The sequence below is a fragment of the Ochotona princeps genome, chromosome 4 (genome assembly GCF_030435755.1).
Source record: "Ochotona princeps isolate mOchPri1 chromosome 4, mOchPri1.hap1, whole genome shotgun sequence".
In the NCBI taxonomy this organism is placed as follows: domain Eukaryota; kingdom Metazoa; phylum Chordata; class Mammalia; order Lagomorpha; family Ochotonidae; genus Ochotona; species Ochotona princeps.
The window spans coordinates 62,043,138-62,054,249 of NC_080835.1; the positions used below are offsets into that span (position 1 = coordinate 62,043,138).

Genomic DNA, 11,112 nt, shown 5'->3' on the forward strand with positions numbered 1-11,112 from the left:
ATATGGAAGATCCTCTTTTTCTCTGTTTAAATAAACTTAAAATAAGTTATAAAGAATTTAAAGAAGGTCTGGTGGAGTACCTAATGGTTGAAGTTCTTGACTTGCAGGCACTGGTATCTCAAATGAGCACTGGTTCATGTCCCAGCTGCTTTGCTTTAAGTCCAGCTTCCTGCTTCTGACTTGAGAAAGAAGTGGAGGACGGCCCAAAGCCTTAGGATCCTGGACCCATGTGGGAGACCCAGCAGAAGCTACTGGCTCCTGCCTTCAGATTGGCTGAGCTCTGGCCATTGAGGCCACTTAGGGAGTGAATCATTGGATGGAAGATCTTTCTCTTTCCTCCTCCTCTCTGTAAATCTGCCTTTCCAACAAAAATAAACATATATTTTAAAAAATTTAAAAAATGAGGATCATTTATATATTCACATCATTTTTTGTGCTGCTTCACAAAATAATTATTTCTCAGTAAATATTTGTGGAATTGAACTTGGAAAACATGGGACTTGGGTATATTAAAAAAAGTTCTAATCCAGGTCAGTATAACTTGCTAAATTTTAATTAACTCATTTGTGAAACTGAGGGAGTAGAATAAAGTGTCATGCTCAGTAGTTGCAAAAATCCAGGCATAGCTAATGATGGTTCCTGCAGCAATGTCTTTAGGTTTAATCAGAAAATTGTCTACTTTGCTATAGAAATATGAATTTAATACATCAAGGTGATTAAAAAGAATGGGCTGGTGAAATTTTGGCTTATTTTCTCAATTTACATCCTAAGAGTTTGCCAAATGCAAAGTATGATATAGTGGTTAAAAGAATAGCCTCTACCATTGGACTGTTACATATATCACCCCTCCATCACTTATTCAAAACTGGGCAAATGATTCCTGCCCTTCTTTAAGAGTGGTTAGTTGTACACATTTTGAAAAGAGCACACTTTCATTTATTTCTGCACATTTCAAGTCTGATGAAATTTTCTTCTCCTCTGAATTGTTTTTTTCTGTATTTCTGTACATTGTGATAATGCTTTATAAATATTTGTCCTCTTGTTTTCTAATGTTAATAATAGGTGGGACTTCAGTTCTCCAGTCAGATTTCTGGGTTTGTATCCCAAATTTGATCATGATTAGAATGAACTTGGGCAAGTAACTTAAGCACTATGAATTTGAGTTTTCTCCTCATGGTATAAGTGTGGTAACAGTGAGACTGGTGAGTCAATTTAGCCTAGTGCCTTCTACATAATAATAATGTTTCACAATCAATATCTAAGCTGTTTATCATCATCACCTATTTCCTTATCAGAGTTTTAAGTTTCAACAGTAAAAAATATCTTCAGTGTGCACCGGTGGACATGGGCTGGCAGCCACGGCACCTGAGGTCCTGTCTTGGAGTACTATGTCCTGGTGCCTTGCACCAGCCTCATACCTCTCACAGGTCGCACTAAATGCCATGCCCTGGAGTCAGCAACATCTGCTGGGGCCTGTAGGTACTCTACATTCATGTAAGCAGGTATTTCAATCTAGAGTTAGAGAAGTTCTTTTCCAAAACTGTTGATGTCATGCAACCAGCCCTCATCCTAGCCACAGGAGTTCTTACAGATGCCCCATCAAAGGAATAGTTGAGATCTAGGCAGCACGAAATATAATAGCAAAATTACCAGAACATTCTGAAGAATAATAGGGTGTTAAAAAAAAAGTGGATAGATATCAATGGAAATCATGATGCAAACAACCTTCTGAGTCTGAACAGTGTCCAGAATCACTTCAGGAAATGCTTTGTTCTACTATGAATGGCTCTGTCCGTTATGTCTACAGTACTCCCATCGGTAACTATTCTTTCATATATGTGGATGCCACCCAAGATTCAGTTCCTAAGAGACCCTACGATTTCCTTTGGAATTTTAGATGAGAAGTGGATGCAAGAACTCTTTGTATTGTCCAAGGAAAAGAGCTGCGGCAACCACATGATTTGGTTTGGACATTTTAAGATATCTACTATCCCTTCGCCGTCATCAGGCATCAGTCAATAATGAGTCTGACCATAGTTCATTTCTGTGGGTACTTCCCTATACTTGGTTGACTGATACCTGTTTCGCATATTCATCATGTACAAGGTACTTTGGAACTTGAGGTGTAAGAATGCAAGGATAACAGAAGATGTTGAATTTTTGCTATTGATCATGACATCTTCAGCTTTGCAAATTTGTCCTTTGCCAAGTGGCTTGTTGTTCTTATCACCAATCTTAAAACACTCCTCTAAACTTGTGCTAAATAAAATCTACTGGGAAGACCCTTTCACTCAACACACATCAGAGTCTTGGAGTTCTCCTTGTCCTCCATTACTTCTGTCACAGCTAAAATTGATGGGGTTAAGAGAGGCTGTTTATTTGCCTGGTCCTAGTTTCATGCTGAAGTGGAACCCCCATGACACAGATGTGATCGTCTGGGACTCTGACAGAAGAAATAAGAATGTTCACCAAACATTTTCCATGCAATAGACTATTCACCTCACATTTGATTCCATGGTCTCCTTTACTCTCCTTACTGAGCACTGCACTGTGGTATGGGTGTTTTTGTGATGATTATGCTGATCCAGCTTGCCATTCTCATTACTTTTATGTATCTAGGAACCTAAGGCTTAAAGAATCTGCAGGATGTATAAATCTGACCTCATTTTCCCTGCATATCTTCAGCAAAGTAATCATTTATTCTATGTTGCTGCTGACCAAGGAGACAGTGTTTGGAACCATGATTTTGCAGTGAAATCATTGATGGCAAATTGGGTTGCTGCTTTTTCTTTGGAAACTTTGTTAGTGGACATTTCCTACAAGGCACTGTAACATTTCCAGCTGGAACTCTTCAGCTGGTGTTTTTCAACAGTCCTTCATGTCTTACCTATGTTGTAGCTCCCTACAGTGGTGCACTGGTTACAACTTCAGGTCTCATCTCCATCAAGGAAAATATTTGAAAATTTTACCTGTGCGCCTGCATATGCTACTGTTGTGTATCTGGTAGCTTTATTGCTGCTACATTTTTCAGACTCATGGTGCCCTGCCTTTTTTATTCTCCCCTTGGCTAGCACTGCTGACCCCTGTTCTCATTTATGTGTGGACACTGAACGTTACTGAAATTGGAACCTTTGTGGTGCATTTTAAAAGCCACCTGAATTCCTCAGGACTGTGTTGCCACTGGCACCTGGGTGCAGATCCAGCCTCTACACCTGTGTGGCCACACCTCAGTTCTAATACCAGGTGGAGAGTCTGTTGATGTGTGAGCTTAGAAGGAGCTACTGCTCCTTGGGTAACTATATATTGCAGGGATTACCCACTACAGAATCCTACAGAATGGACTACAAGTCTCCAAATAATTATTTGATTCCTTCCTTCTTTCCTTAAGGAGGCAAGGGATTGATTTCTATTTGTGAGCCTAAAAATCCTAATCTAGGAGATCCATTGGACAGGAGGTGGGTATGTGTATGGCAGCATCTGAGACTCAATGTGTGCGTGTACTGTTAGAAACAGAATTCAAAGTGCTGTATTCCATCCAAAACTTTCCCTCTATTTCTCTACATAACACTCTTCTTAGAGAGCTAAACATGTGGCATCTTGGCATTTTTCACCATCAGAAATGGGTAAAGATGAGGTACAATTGGTAAACCAAGAGCTGAAGCTCTAAGTTTGATGTCAGCACAAAATTTGCATTTGCCTACCCTGTTCCTATTTAGAGATCCTAAGGAAAGGATTAATCAAGACTTTGAGAGGTCTGGTGGAAATGGTTTTCTAAACATGAAAGACTCAATTTAAATCAAGTTTTGGCTTTAATTATATTTTCTCATAGAAGACCAGGAGCATCTGCAGTTTATTGCAGTTGGAAGAGGAAGGCCTGAATTTACGTAACTTCCATTTCTTCTGGCTGTGGAATAGTTTCAATCACAGCAGCTGCAGCTACCATTTATTGATCATCTACTATTAATATGCCAAGAAACTTACAGAAGTGGAGCTAATTCCTGCAATAGCCCTGAAAGGTTTTTTCCCCCCTTCCCATTTCTAGATGAAGAAATTGTATTCAGAGAATCTAAATAATCACTCAAAGTTATGCAGCTCTTAAATAGAAATGTTATGATTCCAAAGCAGGCCAGTTGGATTCCAAATTCTGAAGCTTCCAACTGTACCATATTTCAAAAAAATGTGAATAAGTGATATGATTTTTCTACTTTCCTTTGGCTGACACAAATATTCTAAATGTTAATCTCAGAGTCAAACAGTGGGGATTTGGAGAAAAGAACTCAAACTCTAATTATATAAAAGCTATGTTGGTGAGAAGGCCAGGCAGAAATGAGTTCTGAGCTACTGTGGGGTGAAATTTTTGCCACCTGACAGTGAATATTCATTTAGGCCTGCTGAGCTAAGTGAAACGTAATATTATACACTCAAGTGCCAAAGTGCCCACCATGAGACTTTTCAAAGAAATCTTCTTTATTCCAGATCTCAGTTATGAGTCAACCAAAGTAGACCTAAATAGAAATTACCTGTGGGTTAGATTGTGTTAAATGGTTGTAGGCCCAAAACACTCCTGTTGGTAACCAGGCACTGGTGCTGCAAATACATCTAGAGGGAATTATCTGTTGTGACTTTCTTGGCTTCTTGGCATACAATTGTCAAGAAAATAGTTTAATTCTTGGACTATTCTTTTTATATACCTTTTTGAAGCAAAGATTATGCATGACAGTGAAACAAATCCTTCCATGAGGCACATCCAGCAATTAAAAAAATAAATGTAATTGTATAGTTGACTGCAAGCCTCTGATGAAACCCAGTAAAACCAATGTGAAGGAGGGAGCTTTGTACAACCTGAATGTCATTTACTGTAACACCCTATTCCTACTACTTTTAAGATAACTCCATTACTATCTCCATCCTTTCCCTCTCAGCTGTTGATGTATAAAGATTCCAAATGCTACAAGATTCTCATGAAAACTAACAGAAAGTACTGATATTTGTCTGTTGTTTGGATTAAGGGAAGAACTTTTGAAACTATACACTACATACTGAAAATAGAAATTGTGCTGTTAAATATTTGCATTATCATGGTTCTCAAATAGCGAAAACAAAATTGCTTTTGCCTTAGATTAGTATCTATATGTGATAGGCTACCGGATTTGATCCAGTACTGACATTAATGATTTTTGTTACATCCTACTGGACCAGGTCCCTTTTCATAAGTACTCTAAAGTAAACACTTTCAATAACTTTGGCAGTTGCACATACATACAAGCTACATATAGATATATATATACATACACACACACACACAAATCTGGATAATGGAACGAGTTTCATGTGTTGATCCTGCAGCGCTTAGATTTCTAGGTAAACCACACTTATAATTTTTGAAAGTAAATCCTACCTCTCCTGAAGTCTAAACTGCAAAAATGATCATACAATATGGAAATCTGAGAGTAAAACCCCGTGCATTTTGCTGACTGTTCTACTTGCTAAACTTATCTATTAGCAGATAGAGAGGTGATTCTTTCCCGAGACAAGTGACAAGAAATAGTTTGAGTCTCAATTATGTCTCAAAAGTAATATTACTTGCTGCCTATTTGTATATATATTCTCTCTATATATAGTAATGTTGAATATTATATATTATATATTATATGCATATATATGGGGCAGAGTATTCATTCATTCAACAAATATTACCTGTGTAGACTCTGAAACCCAATACTTTGTTCGATATTCAGTTTATACAATTATACCAAATAGGTAAATTTGCTATCCTGATGTTCATTTCAGAATAACAAGAAATACCTTACATTAATAACTGTTGAGACACTCACTTAAATATCAATTTGAAGGCACCAGTGAAGGAGAGCTTTAAAGGTTAGAAACAAATATAAGACAGGCTTTAAGGACATCTTCCCTGAGGTGGGGGTGGCAGGACCTCAGCTGAGAAAGCTAGTATATAAGAAGTTAAGTCTATTTTATGCTAGAATGTGCTAACTTGATTTATAATCTGAAATGTATTTGCCTACACATGAAGAATGAATTTCAAATTACAAATAGTTAAACTGAATAGCTCCCAAAAGTATGCTTCCCTATCATTTAAAAAGTGCCACCAAACCAAGTTAAGCCACTGTATATTTAAGTGCAGTGCTTTACTGAAAAAAAAAGAAGACTAAAGCAAAAATATAAGCACAATAAACTATAAGGAAAGTGAAGGAAGACATTGAGGAAGTGAAGGAAAAACTATAGATAACAGTTTTAATATAAATTCAAAAATAATGGCATATAATTAATGGCACTGATAACAACATTGTGTTGCTAGGATAATCTTATAAATAAAGCAAAATTTTGATAACAACAATAAAAATGTACCTCTCAAAAGAATTCCTAAATATTGGCTGAGGAATTCTTGATCAAACATTCAAGCTGAGACTATCTTTCTTTTTTTATTCTTAAAGATTTATTCATTAAAAATGTAGAGTGAGGCCTGTTGCAGTAGCGTAGTGGCTAAAGTCCTCAGCTTGCATGTGCCAAGATCCCAGGACACTGGTTCTAATCCCAGCAGCAGCCCCACTTCCCATCGAACTCTCTGTTTGTGATCTGGAGAAGTAGTAAAGGACAGCCCAAAGCCTTTCCTGCACCTATGTGGGAGACCCGGAAGAAGCTCCTGGCTCCTGGCTTCAGATTGGCTCAGTTCCGGCCCTCGTGGACACTTGGGGAGTGAATCAGTGGACGGAAGGTCTTCCTCTCTGTCTCTCCTCTCTGTATGTCGGACTTCCCAATAAAAATAAATCTTTTAATAAATGTGGAGTCACACACACACACACACACACACACACACAGAAATAGACATCCTTTAACCAGTAGTTCAGTACTCAAATACATAGCCAGTGCTGGGCCAGACCAAAATCAGAAACCAGGAACTATATCTCAGTCTCCTGCATGAGTAGTGGGAACCTAAATTATTGTGCTACCATTTACTGCTTTTCTGGGTGCATTAGTAGGAATCTGGTTTGAAAGCAGAACATCAGGCACTCAAACCAGCACTACAATGCAGGATATCACTGTCAGAAGTGGTGGCTTCTGGCGCTCCACCATAATGCCAGCCCATTCCCCAATCTGCAAAATAATCTTTCTTAAATAAATTTACTGAGGACAAAGGTCTTCTATCATTTCAAACCTTTAAGGCTAGAATTTCTATGTTTTCAAACTATATCCAATGTTTAATCATATGATTGCTCATTAATGGAGTACTTAAAAGCTTTGGAGGAGGGAAAAATTGATGTTAACCTCTGTTAGATCATCGTTATCTATGGGGATGTTTGGCAAGTCACTTAACCTCTTGAAGCTTGTTACTTTGTGATAATGATGATGATGCTCAGGACTTCTGTGAGATTAAATGAGGAAATAATTGTTAGAATTTAGTAATGTGCTCATCTGATGCATTGCAAGGGCTCAAACTTTAGAGTAATGGTGGTGGTGGACAAAGACAACAAAAAACCAGTGACAACACTGTATTAAAACATTTAATACCCCAAACCCTGAAAATTACCATATTTTAACCTCAATTTTTAAATCACAACACTTATATTTATGTAGCAATTAAAATAGCTTCCTTCTACATTTTTTTCGACTTCAAACTTTTGGGTGTACTTATCAATGGGAACTTTTCTCATTTCAAAGGCTAGTGCTTTGCTAGTTCTTAGCACAAATGTGGTGTGCTGTTTTGCAATTCAATTTGCCCAATATAATGACTTAGAAATAATCAAAATAATGCAGCGGCAGATGTTTGGCATATTAGTTATGATGTTCATGCCATAGTTCAGGATGCCTCAGTTCAATGCCTGGTTCCACTTCCTTGACTTCAACTTTCTAGTAACCTAGACTACAGGACGCAGGAGAAATGACTTAAGTGACTTAATTGCTAACACTTGTGTGAAAGATCCAGCCTGAGTTCCTCCTAGAGCTGGTGCTTCTTATGGGCATCTGGAAAATGAACTTGTGGCTGGGAGCTTTTTCTGCCTCTCCCCCTCTGCCTTTTTTACTTCTCAATTAAAAAAAAATAGAATCATCAAAAAGACAAAATTAAAATCAAAGATGGCAATGTTTCTGATTTAATGCTATTACAGCTGAAAGATAGCTGGCACAGCTCCTTGTTGGAGAGATATTTGATTCTCTAGCTCTAGCTCTCCCTGCTTTCCAATATTCTGTTGCAGGTCCTGTGTCATTTGTACTCGGTCCAGTTCTGTTCCTCTGACTGCATATCTGCTTGTCATGACAATAAAGTGCCTATGTAGGGAGTTAACAGGGTTATAAAATTTGTTCATTTAAACTGTTTGATTGCATTTACAGAGTCCCCTTACCAAGTTCACTGGCCCCCATGCGAGTCACATGAAAAAGCTTCCTAACCTGGCATACCATTTTTGACCCATTTTCTTGGCTTACACAAGATCCCTCCCTCTGCTAGGCCATCATCTCTAGTGCTAAGCCACAAGTCTAGTCTGTAACCACATTAAATGAGCACCACAGCTTACCAGGAGCCAAGTCTAGGCAAACAGCCACTCTTCCCACCCTGAAGCAGGCCTGTGGCTATGCAACATTTCTAGGATGAAGAGAGGCAGAGCATAGCTGACTAGCTGACTGCAATAAGAACAGTGGGAGGGTGGAGAAGCTTAATAAATTTGTTGAGTCTAGGTGTAACTGAGTAGCCATTAATTAAATATGCTTGCCTCAATTTCCAATCACAAACTATAGAAAAACATGCATGTTTTTCTTTCTATCGACCCCACACACATACAGCCCATAAATGTGAAATCATATTCATAAGTATATATTAAAGGATGGAGGGAGGAAGGGAGAGAGAAAAAGAGAGAGAGAGAGATTCCATTGCTGGCTCATTCCCCAAATGCCCATAGTGGTTGGGGGCTGCACCAGTATTGAATCCATGTGGCAGGACTACTGTTATTGCAGCCACTGAGACTGTTTTCTAGGGTCTGTATTAACAAAGAATGAACATTGGGAGCCAGAGTTAGGGATCAAGACAAAGTACTCCAATGTGAGATGTGGGCATCTTAGCTAGCATCTTACTTACTTGCATAAATGCTTATCCCAGCATTAATCTTTGTTTTTTGGATATTGTTAAAAAGTTGTAAAATTTTACGTAACAAATATAACTATACTTGAATTCTTTACCATGAAAATATTTATTGTTTTAATATGTGCAGACTCTGTACATTTGAACAAGCTTATTCATTTTCTACAGTCTTCGACATTTTTATCTAAGAATTTGCATCAGTAGTAATATATATTCCAGAAATATGTAGTGGAAAAACACATTTAAAGTATCTTACACATTTCTTGACACAAATAGTAAAGTGAAACCCAAGATCAAACTTGTGTTGTCCAATTACAGATCAGAGCTTGTGTACGGAACTCACTACAGTGGCTAATTACTAAAATTAGGCCATCATTACTGCTATTCTTAAAACTTTCATATGGGGGAAAATGAGAAAATTAATAGAAATGAAGAGAAATATATTATATCAATATATATTTCTCCAAAAGTTAGTCTTAGGTTCCTCATACATACAGTGATAATAATGATTATCTAGAAATAATGAGAATTAAGATAATATATTCAGGGCAATCATTAACACATAACAATCATTAGCACTTCAGTAGTTATGAATTAATGCTGGTTTGCTCACTAGTATCACTTAGGACAAAGATTTGTTATTGTAAGGGAATGCATTACAGTGATGCCTACAAAAGCTTCGTATGGAGTGTGTGTGTGTTTGTGTGCATGTTTAAAACATTCAAGGGTTTCTATATTATTTGAACATTTGCATCTACTTATTTAGAGGATTTTGCATTTGCTTTCTCTGCTGTACCACAGCACTGATTCAGGTGTTACTTGATTACCAGGTTTCCCTTCTTACTCCAGTCATCCTGAATGGGTAATCATTTAGCTAATAAAATTTTCCAGAACGAAGTAAAAATGCAAGATCAACTGGATGAAAATAAACCACAATAATAAAGCATTAATGATCTTGCCCCTATGACAATCATTATGTCATCAAATGCTCAATATAATTATTTGAGTGGACCTCGTTTATCATTTTCAGTTTATACTTCAAGCTCAGATTTGGAAAGGTCAAGTACTTACTATCTTGTGTTCTTCATAACTGATGCAGAGGATATTCAATAAGTGCTGTTGACATTGTTCACCTATTTGTCTTTCTAAGAAAATTCTGCAGTAGAGAATTTGTAAAGATTGTCTCTCCTGCTTTCAGTTCACTGTATGTCTTTTCCACTTTGACTTGGAGCAACATTATGAGTCAGGAATCAGTACGATGTCCTTTGTTCAATGTCTCTAGCAAGGTCAACCATTAGAAAGCTGAAATGAACTCTGCACTCTGGAGCTTCAGTATCTCCTTAGGGAAGCATCCTTATTAAAACAATCACTGCTAGAGATCAGGTCTACTTTCAGTGGCATCCTACATAAAGCTGAGGATCACAAACTAAGTTTTATCAACATGTGAATAGGTTTGCTTTTTTCTCTAGAGAATAAAATGTAGAAACATATAGGAAATTTAATTTCATCAGTATCAGTAAATCTCTTGGTCATGCGCTGATGGAGGAGCAACACTGGCTTCTTAGAGATTAGGTCTGTATTTCATGGGAACTAACACGTTTACTGAATTCTCCCAACTTAACCATAGATCTCTTCTCTCACCCCACTCACTCTTCCCTCCATTCCCTGTAGCTGAGTAATTGCAGCCAGAAATATGGTCAGAGGGGAAAAAATCAAGAAAATAATGAGGTGCCTCTCATGACAGTTTGGCTTAGTTGCTGATTAGAAATAGCTATAAATGCAATATTGAAGAATGCAGGTACAATAGCGAATAGTTCTCAGTTAATATTCTGAAATTTCTTTTAATACAAAATCCAAGCAGTTGCCTTAATATCCCAGAGTTCTATTGTCCACATTGGTCTGAGAGAGAGGGAGACTTCTACTGAACTGATATAAAAAGTCGAGGTCTGTATGGACTGTATATTTTGTGTTAAACTCAATACTCTGCTGGGGAAATAATTGCTAGATAAATATTAGCG

The 11,112-nt window shown here is 37.5% G+C and overlaps 1 pseudogene; it reads left to right on the forward strand.

The window, feature by feature from the left end:
* Positions 1-1,778: 1,778 nt before the first annotated feature.
* On the forward strand, positions 1,779-3,259 carry LOC118759238 (transmembrane protein 62-like; annotated as a pseudogene).
* The last annotated feature ends 7,853 nt before the right edge of the window (positions 3,260-11,112 follow it).